This window comes from Felis catus, chromosome F2, assembly GCF_018350175.1.
Source record: "Felis catus isolate Fca126 chromosome F2, F.catus_Fca126_mat1.0, whole genome shotgun sequence".
Classification (NCBI taxonomy): domain Eukaryota; kingdom Metazoa; phylum Chordata; class Mammalia; order Carnivora; family Felidae; genus Felis; species Felis catus.
The window spans coordinates 9,074,265-9,087,902 of NC_058385.1; the positions used below are offsets into that span (position 1 = coordinate 9,074,265).

The window sequence follows — 13,638 nt, forward strand, 5'->3', positions numbered from 1 at the left end:
GGACTTTAAACTGTGATGACTCATAGACATTCTCTTCATATGCCAACGAGTAAGTGTGCGGGTCAGCTATCAGTCCTTAGCGTCTTCCTCGTTCTCTAGGATGCAAAGTTCCAGTGAAAACGAAGTCACCCACGCGTGAGCACACAAAGGTCTTGCTAAAACGATCATGCTGAAGTCACTAGGGACAATTAAAAGAAATTAAGAGCTCTTGAGGAGACTGAAGAACAATGCCATGTGATTCTTGAATCAAACTCCATATTCTCGTGGAAATCCCTTCGACATCTTTTGAATAACAATGGTGCTTTCAGAGTTGGAAGGAAATATGCCTGTAATTGTTTCTCAAACATTATGGTGTTTGTGGAGTTTCCGGGCCCGTTTTCCAACCTGCTCTTGTCCATGTTACTATCGGTACACAAGTCACAAAGAGATGAAACAGGGACATGGATGTGTAATTGAAAGAATTAATGGGGATATGTATGGAAACACATGGATAACTTAATATTTGGAATAATCTGCCATTTCAGTGACTCGTTTTTTTTTTTTAGTAAGCTCCATTACTGCTGATTATTAAGCATTGGTTCAAATAATAAGTGATAGAATAGCACCAGAGCAATCAAGTAGTCCCTCTTGACTCGCAGTGTGGTTCTGTGTAACTAATTTTCCACTCACTATTTTCTTGTCACCTTGAGAAGAACATTTATCCCTCTAATGTGTGCCCTTTTTTATGGATCGAAATATCTAGAAGGTATTAAAATGGAACTTGGGCAACCCAAAAGTCTCCAGACTTTTCAGAAGTGTCAACATAAGAGACGAAAGTTGAACAGGTGCAAATATAGGGAGAGTTTTTATCCCTTTTTCAACAACAGAGGGAAATCTCAGTTTGGAGCAGTTAAACAGCGCCAGAAGGGATGAGAGAATCTCCCTTTATAATAACCACCACTACTTGCTTGGTGAGCCCAGCCGTCCCCCTTCTGTGTGAAGGACATGTATTTATAACTTTTGCCACTGAAGTTGGAGCTAGCCACATGGAGTGGTTAGGATAGGCTGAACCAAGACTCGAGGCAAGAGGCAGGCATCGCTCTTGCTGGACAGTCAATGAGCAAGGCACAGGCACCCGTAGACCGTATATCCTGTCCGGACGGCTTTGAAGCGTGTTCCTAACAGAGCTTCTCAGTGCAGGCAACGTGTGGAACCCACTGAAATTGGTATCATTACAGACTGTCATGCCCCGCCCCCCACATTCATGTGTTGAAGCTCTAACTCCCTTTGTGACCATATCTGGAGGTGGGGCCTAAAGGAAATAAGTAAGGTTAAATGAGGTCATAAGAATGACATGCTATATATTTAGTCTGCCCAGGCTGCTACAGCAAAATTCCATGTCTGGGTGATGTGTGCGACAGAAATTTCTCTCTTACGGTTTTGGAGTCGGAAAACTCCACGATCAAGGTATCAGCTGCTACGGTTTCTGGTGAAGCTCTCTTCCTGGCTTACAGACAACCACCTTCTCTGTGTCCTCATATGGCAGAGAGAGAGAGAGAGCTCTAGGGTCCCACACTGTTCTTCTAAGGGCACCAGGCCAATTGGATTAAGACCTTATCTCCAAATACAGTCACATTCGGAGTTAGGGCTGCAACATAGGAATTGTGGTGGGGGGGGGGTGGGGCACAATTCAGTACATAGAAGGACTTGATCCAGGAGGATTAGTGTCCTTATAAAATGAGAAATTAGAGGGGCGCCTGGGTGGCGCAGTCGGTTAAGCGTCCGACTTCAGCCAGGTCACGATCTCGCGGTCCATGAGTTCGAGCCCCGCGTCAGGCTCTGGGCTGATGGCTCGGAGCCTGGAGCCTGTTTCCGATTCTGTGTCTCCCTCTCTCTCTGCCCCTCCCCCATTCACGCTCTGTCTCTCTCTGTCCCAAAAATAAATAAAAACATTGAAAAAAAAATTTAAAAAAAAATGAGAAATTAGAGAACTTGCTCTCCGCACCCCATTCCACCCCCAGCCTGCTTGCACCATGTGAGGACATAGTGAGGAGGTAGCCATCTGTTAGCCAGGAAGAGAGTCCTCACCGGGAACTAAATTGTCTGGAACCTTGACCTTAGAATTGTAGCCACAGAACTGTGAGAAAGCAATGACTGTTGTTTAGGCCCCTCCAGTCTATGGTAGTTTGTTTTGGCAGCCTGAGCTGACCGAACAATATGGATAGATTTTCGACGTTGCCCAACGTCCACGCTGCTCCCAGGTACTAGACATAGATTGTGTCACTTGGGCAGAGCAGGACAGTCCCTTCTACCTGAAGTCCCTCATGGTCCATGAGTCCCTTGTTTTCACATTTACCTCCCAGCCCTTCCAAACTGGCCAACCCTAATCCTTCTAGAATCATAGGGTTCTGTTATTCTCCTTATGGTCATTTGTTTCTAGCTATATGTTACTCTGCCTCTCTTGATTAACACATACTTCCTTTCTTGAAAATGAGGCTCTCCTTTGTAATTTGAAATATCATATATATATATATATACACACACATATATATACATATATGTATATATATACATATATGCATATATATGTATATACATATATATGTACATATATATGTACATATATATACATATATGTATATATGTATATATACATATACATATGTATGTATACATATGCATATATACATATGTATATACATATGTATATGTATATATGTATATATACATATGTATATATACATATATGTATACATATATGTATACATACATATATGTATACATATGTATATATACATATATGTACATATACATATATACATATAGTCTCTGATATGGTTATTGAACGTTTCTGTTTGCATTTCTGCTGTAACAATCCTGTTCCTTCAGAAGTCAATGTGTATCTATAGCGAAAAAGAGAAAGTGTCACAGATAAGAACCTATTAACAAAAAAACCACCTTAATATATCTCAAGATATTTTCTTCTCCCAATACTGAATGGGAAAAAAAAAAAACCCCTCTGCTATGGAAAAGCTTACAGATTAGAGGAAGCAATACGCAATCATGGAAATGACCATGCTGTAGGTAGAAGCGATCTATGCTGGAAAAGAAGTTCAGTTATACTCTGAAATAGGAAATGAATTAGAACACGGACACTTGGGAAACGTATAGAAAATATCTTTGTTTAACTTAAACCCTGAAGAATGAAGGAGAGTTGAAAAGAGAACATGATAAAATAAGGCATTCTAGGAGAAGAAAACAAATACAAGGAAAAACAAAATAAAAGGAGTAAAAACTATTCTTAAAAACTTTAGTAAAATTTTCCTATAAATGGGCTCATTACAAATATGTGTTTGCTTTTATTTAAAGCACGTTTACTTGGAATTCTACTTGGACCTCTTGTACTTAAGATAACTCTGCTACCTAATTTTACCATTGAGGGGAGTCTTTGCCAAGAGTTTTTGTTGAAATCGAGTCTAAAGGCTTTTTGATTCATGCTGGACACTCAATCAAGTTGCCTCCAGTAACAGGGGCAGGAAGGTGGTTCATGTAGATTTTCATGGCTTCTTCTTCCCTGTAATTTCAGCTTCCACACCACGACTTCTCTGGCCCCTGTGTCTCTCATGACCTTTCAGCTCCGACAATCAGTGCTCACTTCAATTTGAAAATTTAATTTGAATTATTGAGAGAGGATATCCGACTGGCTTTGCTTATCATTTTGAACCAGGCGACATCTTGTTTGCCCTCCATCCTGTGGACTGTTGACACTTGTACCAGAAGTTCATTTCTGGTGCAGTCAACTTGACTGGGGGCCCCATGGCCTTTGTAGGACTGGTTCTTTAGCGGGAGCTGGAAACGATGATTTACTTGGAATATAGTCTGAAGTGTCATGATTGATGTCTTTGGCACAGGGACAGAAATTCCGAGTAACTAAAAGTGAAACATAAGCTTCCTGACTCTCAGATCTGGCTCAGTTAAGGAGCCAAAGAGTTCCGTGAAAAAAACAAAACAAAACAAAACAAAAACACAACCATAAATATGCTCATTCACATTCAAACACATGTCACCCTAAAATCATGCTCTATTTCAAAGTCAAGCTCTTTTACGTTTAAATACAGAATCGAAGTTAGGATTGATATCTTGTTAATCGACAACAATGTGCACATCTCAGCAGATACTGAGAGGGAGAGAGAGAGAGAAAGGGAGAGGCTGGGTACCTGTGCTTTTTGCTCAAATCATAATCTTTGTTGTTCTTAAATGTTTAAGAAAAAAAATGCTCGGGCGCCTAGGTGGCTCAGTCGGTTGAGCGTCCGACTTCGGCTCGGGTCATGATCTCGCAGTTTGTGAGTTCAAGTCCCATGTCCGGCTCTGTGCTGACAGCTCGGAGCCTGGAGGCTGTTTCGGATTCTGTGTCTCCCTGTCTCTGCCCCTCCCCTGCTCTCTCTCTGTCTCTCTCAAAAATAAATAAAACATTAAAAAATTTGTAAAAAAAAAAAAAAAGACAGAAAGAAAGAAAGAAAGAAAGAAAGAAAGAAAGAAAGAAAGGCTCAAATTGTGTAGAAGTTCCCTTCCTTACGTGATGCATAAGATGAAGTACAAAAAAAATGGAATTGTTCGTGTCCCCATAAAATTCTTCTGTTAAATCCTAACTCCCAATGGAATGGTATTTGGTGGCAGTGGCCTTTGGGAGGGCCCTGTCCTCATGAAGGGATCGATGTCCTTATAAAGGAGACTCCAGAGAACTCCCTCCCCCCCTCTGCCATGTGAGGGCATAGCCACTTGTGAACCAGGAAGCCAGCTCTCAGCAGACTCTGAATCTGCTGGCACCTTGGCCTTGGACTTCCCAGCCTCCAGAACTGTAAGAAGTAGACTTCTGTTATTTATAAGCTACTGATCTCTGGTATTGTGTTACAGCTACTCAAATGGACTAACACGAAGTAAGCATATTATATATTAGAGATAAATCATATCAGGGTTTGGCTTATTGTGACTTGGTGATGATTTATCGTCATCTGGAGTTGAAATTTCAGTGGAAGCCTACAGAATAAATATATATAGCAGGCCTTATATTTGGTTTTCATTTTAGGAGAAGCTTCACATTACGGCGGAGCTAGAAGTAAAGTCAAAAGAGAATTGCATTTGGAGTCAGGATATTGAATTCTTGCCCTGACTCTGCCACAGCCCCTCCGTGCTGGACCCCAACTCCCTCAACTGCATGATGAAGGGGTTGAACCACGTGGCTCTAAGCTCACTTTCAGCCCTCAGAGGGGACAACGTGGGCCGACGGACTAAAATTGCAGCAGTTCTCGGTACCTTTCTTTTGCCGCTCTGTTCACGCCGGCCTAAGTTGTGAAACAGGGGAAGGCTTAGTTCTCAAAACCTAGGAATTGTTTTGTTGCATAAAAAACTTAAAAAAAAAAATCATTGCTAACGGGTCCTACACAAAAGCAGCCAAACTTAAAAGCTACATACTGTATTATTCCACTTATGCGCCGTTCTGGGAAAGCCCAGAACATAGTGAAGAAGAAGAAATGGGCAGTTGCTAGTGCGTTAGGGGTTGGGGGGTGTTTACAAACAGGAAGCACCAAAGAATGTTTGGAAGCAAGACAACTTTTCTCTATCTTGCTTACGGTTGATTATGGTGAGAGTACCTTCATTTGTTAGCACTCGCCGACTCATACCCCGATAAAGTAAATTTCACTCATGGACTCATACCCCGGGAAAGTAAATTTCACTGTGTGTAAATTAGAAAATAAAATTTAAAAACTCATCACTGCTAGACATTGCATCATAGAGAAATGCCAGTGTGCTAAAATTATTAATCGCCCACTTTTCCTACCCAGTGCTGTGCCTTCGGGGATAGTACAGCCATTTTTCTTTATCACCAGCCAGATGGTTTCATTTGTAGGGCCCTCCTGTGACACCCCCCAACACTGACCTATTTTTTAAGACAGAATTTAGAATTCCTGCTGTTCAACATAATGAGGTGGAAACATCTCGCCTCTCAGGGTGAGTGTCCAGCTCACCAATAAGCCTTTAGACTGCCGGCAATGACACAATAACCTTAAGTGCTGTGATCGTCCACTTGGGCACAGATTGAATGCTGTGATCATCACCACCCCACGGCGTCCGGTATAATCAACCTGTGACTTCGGTCAACATGTAGTCAGGTCATGCTTCGGCTTCCATCTTGATTCGTCGTGGAATGTTCTGTGGTGAAGTTAAAACAAGTATAATGGGCACCGAGAATGAAGATCTAAGTGGTAAATGGAAAAGGGGGAGATGAGGAAAATAACATAATTTTTCTCCCCATCCCTTAACGCTGGCATTTAGAGTCCAAACAGTTGACCCCACCTTCTCTCAGGGTTTCCTCATGTTTTTTTTAAATGCAGAATATGCATAAAGTTAACGGTGCTGCAGTTCAGTCTTGAGCTTTAAATTCCATTTCTATAATCTGTCTTCCCATGAGCCCTTCACAGAAGCATTTACTCTGAAGAAAATCACAAGAGTGATTTGATATCTCTTAAGCACATCTTTCCCCAAGTAATTTCTCGTACTAGTCACCAAATTCAAGGTGAATCATCAATTTTGTAATCCTACTGGGACAACTGGGCACTTTTCCTTTTCACGAAGAAATTGAGAGAGCTTTTAATGCAGCGATTACTTTTTATGGCCAAACAATGTCCTTTTTTTTTCCCCTAAAAAATTAACATGTTTAGTAGACAACAAAAATAAATGGCATGATGAGACCCTACCCAAGAAATATAGCCCTTTCTGCAATTGCCATGACAAACATTTCTCTCCCAAAATGATAGCTTGTGGGTGTTTTTCTTCTTCTGGATGTTGATTTCTCAAAGCAATTTTCTGGACAAAATGAAGTGTAGCGTTGCCCCCAGCCCTTTTGTCAGTTACATTAAGTGAAAATGACAGTGTTTATTAACCCTCTGGCCTCTCTCAGGGCTGTCCTTTCTGAATCCATTGTTGTGATTTACGGAGTTGAGTATCATCCTGATTTTCCCTTTTTTCCCTGATTACTCTTTCAGCACTAGTGAAAGCTTTGCTTGGTGGGAGATGACATTGTCTCAAATACCTACCAAAGCTAAGATCACTCAGAATTAATATCTCAACATATAATCCCAACCTTCCCCCCATGCACCAGAAGTAAGAAATTATCACAATGAAGAAAATGTTAGTTTTTCCCCTCGGTGCCCTGCTTTTATTTACACCATGACAAGCCCTTTATCTACATCCTGGAGAAAATGATTTCCCTTCTACTGACCTTTTACAATTTTGAAACAACTCATTTTCTAATTAAGTGGGAGTTGGCTTATCAAAGCACAACTTACTCTAGGGTGAATTGGGCTTTTTGTTGTTTCTGTGTTTGTTTTCAAATTATTTTCATCCAAGTGTGTGGGATTCCTTTATAATATGGGATGGAACAAAACATCCATGTTTTGCTTCTTGCTCTGCTAGAATTGGCTTAAAAGTGTTTCCGTGGGGGAAGACAAATGTCAACTCAGGTCCTCTGAGAAACAGACGTTGAGGGAGAATGAAACATACCAGGCATTTATTGGGGAATGCCTTGACACAGAGAGAGAGAAAGGAGTAGGTAAGGGGAGTGATGTGGGTCTGGCATCCACAAAAGGAGAGAAGGAAGTAGGTCTCGGCCAGGCTGGCAGGGATCCCTGTGCAAAGAACACGAGATAGGGGGGTCCAGTGGCACGAGGAAAGACCTAGCTCCAGCGCTCCGCCGTGCACTGGTGTTTGCTAGGATCGGTCAAGGGAGCATGGCTTTGGCACGAACACCGCAGTGGATCTGAAGGTGTGACGGCCAGTGACATACTTTCCAGAAGGTTCTTTTGGAGGGAGATCTGAGTAGCATATTCCCATGGCCATCCCATGTGCCTGGAAAGGTCACATGCTATGGCTATCAACTTGAATTAATTAATAAAGATATTTCAGTAATACTCTTCCATCATTAGTTGAACATGGCCTCCATTTGAAGGCTCTCAGGAACCAACTTAAGGGAAGCCATGCTCCAACCTGGCTTACGGCACATCATTTTTGGTTCAAGGATTTAAGGTATGTTTTGATAGAAACTAAGTCTCAAGCTGAGCAGACAGATTCATGAACTCGAAGCACGTTGGCTGAACATGAAATACAAAACCCGTGACATTTATTGAACATACTCTTTATGTTTCAGTGTGGGTGTGCATGTACTTGGTGTTACATACTCTTTGTTTTATTTATGATTTTATTACATCGGGATTTCAGTTCTTGGACACGCAGGCAAATAACCACCATGATCTGGGCTTGTTAGTCCCTCAGAATGGATCAGGAATGAAAAAGTTGAGGTAACAGAGAGAAACCAAGGCTGAGTTTTGGGGTGGAGAAGTGGGTTGTGGAAAGGAGGGGGGTCAGGAGAGACTTCTTTGCTACAGCTGAGTACAGTGTTATTGAGTCCCCGGCCAGGATCTAATGGCAAGAATTGAGGTACCAAGTCAGAGAAGAAAGAAACAGTAGCAAAACCAATCTAGTGTGATTCAGAGGTCAAGGAAGCAGGCTATTACTTCTGTTCAGAGACAGATTCCATCTCGAGTCTGCCCGGTTTGGGGCTGGTGAACCCTTCCTGGAACGTCAGAGGAAAGGAAAGGGTAGAAAGGGGGACGCCAACATATGCCATAACTGAGCAGAGCTATCCACTAGGCTGGGGCCAGAAAAAAAGAAAAAAAAAAGAAAGAAAAAAAGAGTATGTGAGTGTCTTCTAAAATACATCTTACCGGTTCTTAATCTTCAGAGTCTTTATTTTTCCTAAGGCATCTATAAATAATTTGACAAGCCAAATTCTACTCGTCGTAAACACCTCAGCTTAGTGTCGCCGATGTGGAACGCTCTGTTCCAACTGCCACAGAAATGAGTAATATATCACATATACCAGTTATATGCTTGGTAAGGCCAGAAACACAACAGTGTAGGAGGGTGTGTGGGGGAGGTTCGTGATGCGGTTTTGCAGACATCCACAAGGTAGGACAGAAATGGCGTACCTAACACCAGATATGCCGAAAGGGATTAGATGTGTGGAGTCCTTGGGAAACTTACACAGGTGTGGGATGCTGCAGAGGAAATCTTTGGTAAAATGTAGGCATTGGGCACAGGGATTAAGCTAGTAGGTTTCCTCTATGATCATGGACTGTCCACTTGGAGTTTTCAGCTTCTCTTTTATTCTACTTTGGCTTGAGATTCTGGTCCAATGGGAGTCAAGTTAGATTCTTTTTTTTTTTTTAATGTTTTTATTTATTTTTGAGACAGAGAGAGACAGAGCATGAGCAGGGGAGGGGCAGAGAGAGGGGGAGACACAGAATCGGAAGCAGGCTCCAGGCTCCGAGCTGTCAGCACAGAGCCCGACGCCGGGCTCGAACTCACAAACCATGAGATCATGACCTGAGCTGAAGTCGGACGTTTGACCGACTGAGCCACCCAGGCGCCCCAGATCCTTAAAAACCAAGTAGTTAAAGTTAACAGGTGTTTTAAACAAAAACCTAGGAGTTAAGTTTACTTCCCCAAATGGCATGACCAAAGGGACTTTATTTCTTTTCTGCGTATCCAGTATGAAAAAGGGAAGCATAAAATAAGTTTATGGAAAGACTAACAGGTACAACATATTCTTCCCCATAGCTAATTTAAAAAAATAAGAAGAAGAAAGAAAAAAAAAGAAAGATCTATGTATAAAATTAATGATTTCATAAAGTCAAAACACAAGGATAATGAATCTCGATCTATTTAATCCCAAGCAAACATATTATGGTAAAACCAACGTAAAACAGACCAACAATGAAACAATGTACCTCCTAGAAGAAAAAGCTACCAGATATTTACGAGCCTTCGTCATGAACTAGCGATGAAACCCAAAGACACCATTGGTTTGATTGAGAAGGGGATGTCGTCATAACATTAACAACTGAAGGTGGCTTTAGACTTTTTTAGTTTGTTATTAAGTTAGAGAGAATGGAGATATTGATGGAGAGAAGCTCACGGCAGTGCAGACCAAGGGTGTGAACCACTGCAGCGAAAGATGAGAAAGCCACTTGAAAAGAAATAGAAACAATTATATCATGGCCTTAGGGGTAAAATACAGCCCCTTTCCTCAATTCTTTGGCATCCTGTGTTCCATGGGTGGCATGGCCTCTGTAACGCAATTTACTTTCATTTCGTATCGTGGCATCCCTTGGCATGTTCCTAGGAAAACCTCAAAATCAAAAAAAGCTTAAAAGTGAATTAAACTGAACAACAGTGAGCAGCTGTGAGACATTTCCTTTTTCTAATACAGACATTATAAAAGGCCCAGAATGAATGGGTTAGAGCTCTGAGTGAGCCGTGAAGAATTTATTTGCAGTTGCTTTAGGTTACAACGGGGTGGCAAACCCCCCTTCAGGCAACGGGTACCATGGCGGTGGCAGAGGCAGGTCCCAGTTAAGCCACCAGGGGTGCAAGTTCTTTGCTGGGCGGAGATGCCACTGTTTCTTTCCAGCCTCGTTTGAAAACGCCCACTTACACCGATTTCCCTAACATGACTGCGGTACGTCTGCCAATGGGAAAAGAAGAAAAAGATTCGAAGAGAGGTATTTCCGATGCATAAATCTCCACTGCGTAGTAGGTCTTTCGCTAATAGCAGAAGCAGCAGAAGCCTCTCAGATGGAAAAACAAAATGCAGTGTGATGAGCACAAAAATGCCTGCAACGTGCAATCTGACAATGCTGGCAACCGTTAGGAATGGAAAAGAATTAAACCATTTTCTTACTGTGATCCTGGCCACGTGGTTGGCCTAAACTGCTCCACCCCACCCTCGGATTGATCTCACGAGAGAGGTCTGCCTGCCAGGGCTGGGAGCTTTCAATGGCGTAGTTGAGGCAAGTCAGTAGCTGGCATGCAGCCTATTCCTTGCCCAGAATCATTCCTCTCTCTCTCTCTCTCTCTCTCTCTCTCTCTCTCTCTCTCTCTCTCTCTCTCCCCGCGTCTAGAAGAAAGCAAATGTCTCCGGTTTTCAGGGGGAAAACGAAGCATACAAATAGAAAGAACAGGGGCGCCTGGGTGGCACAGTCGGTTAAGCGTCCGACTTCAGCCAGGTCACGATCTCGCGGTCCGGGAGTTCGAGCCCCGTGTCAGGCTCTGGGCTGATGGCTCAGAGCCTGGAGCCTGTTTCAGATTCTGTGTCTCCCTCTCTCTCTGCCCCTCCCCCGTTCATGCTCTGTCTCTCTCTGTCCCAAAAATAAATAAATGTTGAAAAAAAATTAAAAAAAAAAAAAGAAATAGAACAGGTAAATGGCTTTAGCCTGCAGTTTTTAAAATAATTAAATAAAGTGTTTGTGAGCACGTAAAGAGAATGTGGAATCAACGGTTCATTAAGAGAATTAGGCCAAATCGGGGTGCCTGGGTGGCTCAGTCCGGTAAGCCTCTTGATTTCAGCTCAGGTCGTGCTTTCAAGGTTCCTGGGGTGGGAGGAGCCCCTGCCAGGCTCTGTGCTGACAGTGCGGAGCCTGCTCGGGATTCCTTCTCTCTCTGTCCCTCCCCTGCTCGGGCTCTCTCTTTCTCTCTCTCAAAATAAATAAAATGCACAGTTGTTTTTTTGTTTTTTTTTTAAAGGAAATGATGCCAAATAATGTCGTTTCTTTCCCCCTTTCTAAATAAAAAGTGGAGGAGGGGGATAACTTCCTTCTATTTCAGACTGGACAAACAGAAAGCGTCTCCTGGGATAAAATGCCTAACGCCGCTTGATGTGATGTAAAAATATAAAGAATGTCCTTTTGCAGGTTGGTTGAGCTGAGAGTAAAGGAAGATGAACAATGCAAGCCAGAAAGCAGACTTTGCACACAGCTCAACGGGGTAAAAAACCATGTTTGGGGCCGCCTCCCTTTTGTTTTCTGGCCCGACCTGGTCTGTGAGAGGCAAACGTGGCTGGGGACCCAGATGAAGCCTGGGACCTAAGCGCAGAGGGAGGTCTGATCAGACGTGCCACACGCCCGCCTCAACACCCCGGGAGAGATGGAGAAGTCCCTTAGTTATAAACCAGCACATACAGATAACATTTTAAAGAACATCACAGGTTGAGTAGCCTGGAATCTATCCGGGAAAAGATGCTCAAATCCTTTAAGGGGGGGGAAAAAAGGTATATATCTTTCTTGAAAGACATTTGGAGACATTTCATATTCATTGATAGGAAGACTCGCTATAGTGAGGATGTTATTTCTTCCCATACTGATTGATTGAATTAACGAACTTTCCAAGCATAATCCCAGGAGGGTTTTGCATGGAACTTGGTAAATTGACTCCATTTTATTTAAAAGCAGAGAACCCTAAAGAGCCAACGTATTCTTTAATAAGAAGTATAAGGCGGTAGCTGGGGTGGAGAGAGGACTTGGCCTTCTAGAAATCAGTAACTGGTCATCAAGACAGGAAGCTAGCGGTGCAGGGTTATATAAACTGGTGAGCAGAAAATGACAGAGTCCCGAAAATAGATGTGGATATATGTTGAACTTCAACATCTACAGAGCTGCAGTCCTAGTTCAGTGAAGAAGGAATATAGTATTCAATAAATGGTACTTGGGCAGTTGGTTATGTATTAAGAGAAAAATCTAAAAGAATTCCTTAACGACCTAGATTTTAGAGGTTTTTTCTTTTAAGAAGGCAATGCACATCATAGGGAAAATAGTAAACTCAAGTATTCCTGAATTAAGATCAGTTTATTAAAAGACACTACAACAAGAGGGGCTCCTGGGTGGCTCAGTCTATTCAGTGTCTGGCTTCAGCTCAGGTCATGATCTCGGGTTCAGGAGTTGGGAGCCCCACATCGGGCTCTGTGCTGACAGCTCAGAGCCTGGAGCCTGCTTGGGATTCTGTGTCTCCCTCTCTCTCTGTCCCTTCCCTGATCGCACTCTGTCTCTCTCTGTCTCTCAAAAATAAACATTAAAAAAACAATTTTTTTTTAAATACTTTAAAAAAAGGCACTACAACAAGAATGAAGAAACAAGTCACAAACTGGAACAGAAAAGGCATTTGGGGGCCATGATTGTCCAAAAAGATCAATATCCAGAATGTATGAAAAACTCTTAAAAGTCAAGAAAACAACAATCCAATTGAAAGTTAATAAATAATGCGCACCGCACCGACAGGCATTTCAGAGAGGATGAAACACAAAAGGCCCATCAACACACGCTCAGACTCATTAGCAACCAAATTAAAACCACACAAACTAAGCATCTTACCTCAGCCACAGGGGCAGGTATTTAAAACGAGGAAGTTTGGTTAGTTTGTAGCAAATGCAGAGGGTGCCTTCAGGCAACCAATATCAGCGATGAAAAACCCAGTAAAGTAGAAGGGCCCACGGTGATACCTGGGCTGAATCCAAACCGCCCCATTAGATGACCCACCTCAAAATAACCCTGGGCCCTAGCTGACCTATGGGTTACTTACACCCGGGCACAGTTACCAAAAAAGGAAAATTCCAGACATCCCCATACCTCCTCACCTCTCCCCCCTCCCCGCATAACTACAGCCCCTCACCACTACCTCTTCCCAGACTCCTTTTCGGTCCGGTCTGCTGCTCCCTTGAGGTGTAGTCAGCAAAGTCCCATCTCCTTAGTTCTTCCTTGAGTGAATTCTTTC

The 13,638-nt window shown here is 42.6% G+C and overlaps 1 long non-coding RNA gene across 1 annotated transcript in view; it reads left to right on the forward strand.

Moving 5' to 3' along the window:
* LOC111558563 overlaps window positions 1–13,638 on the forward strand; it is a 193,075-nt gene that overhangs the window by 138,577 nt on the left and 40,860 nt on the right. The gene's annotated exons all lie outside the window — the stretch shown is intronic.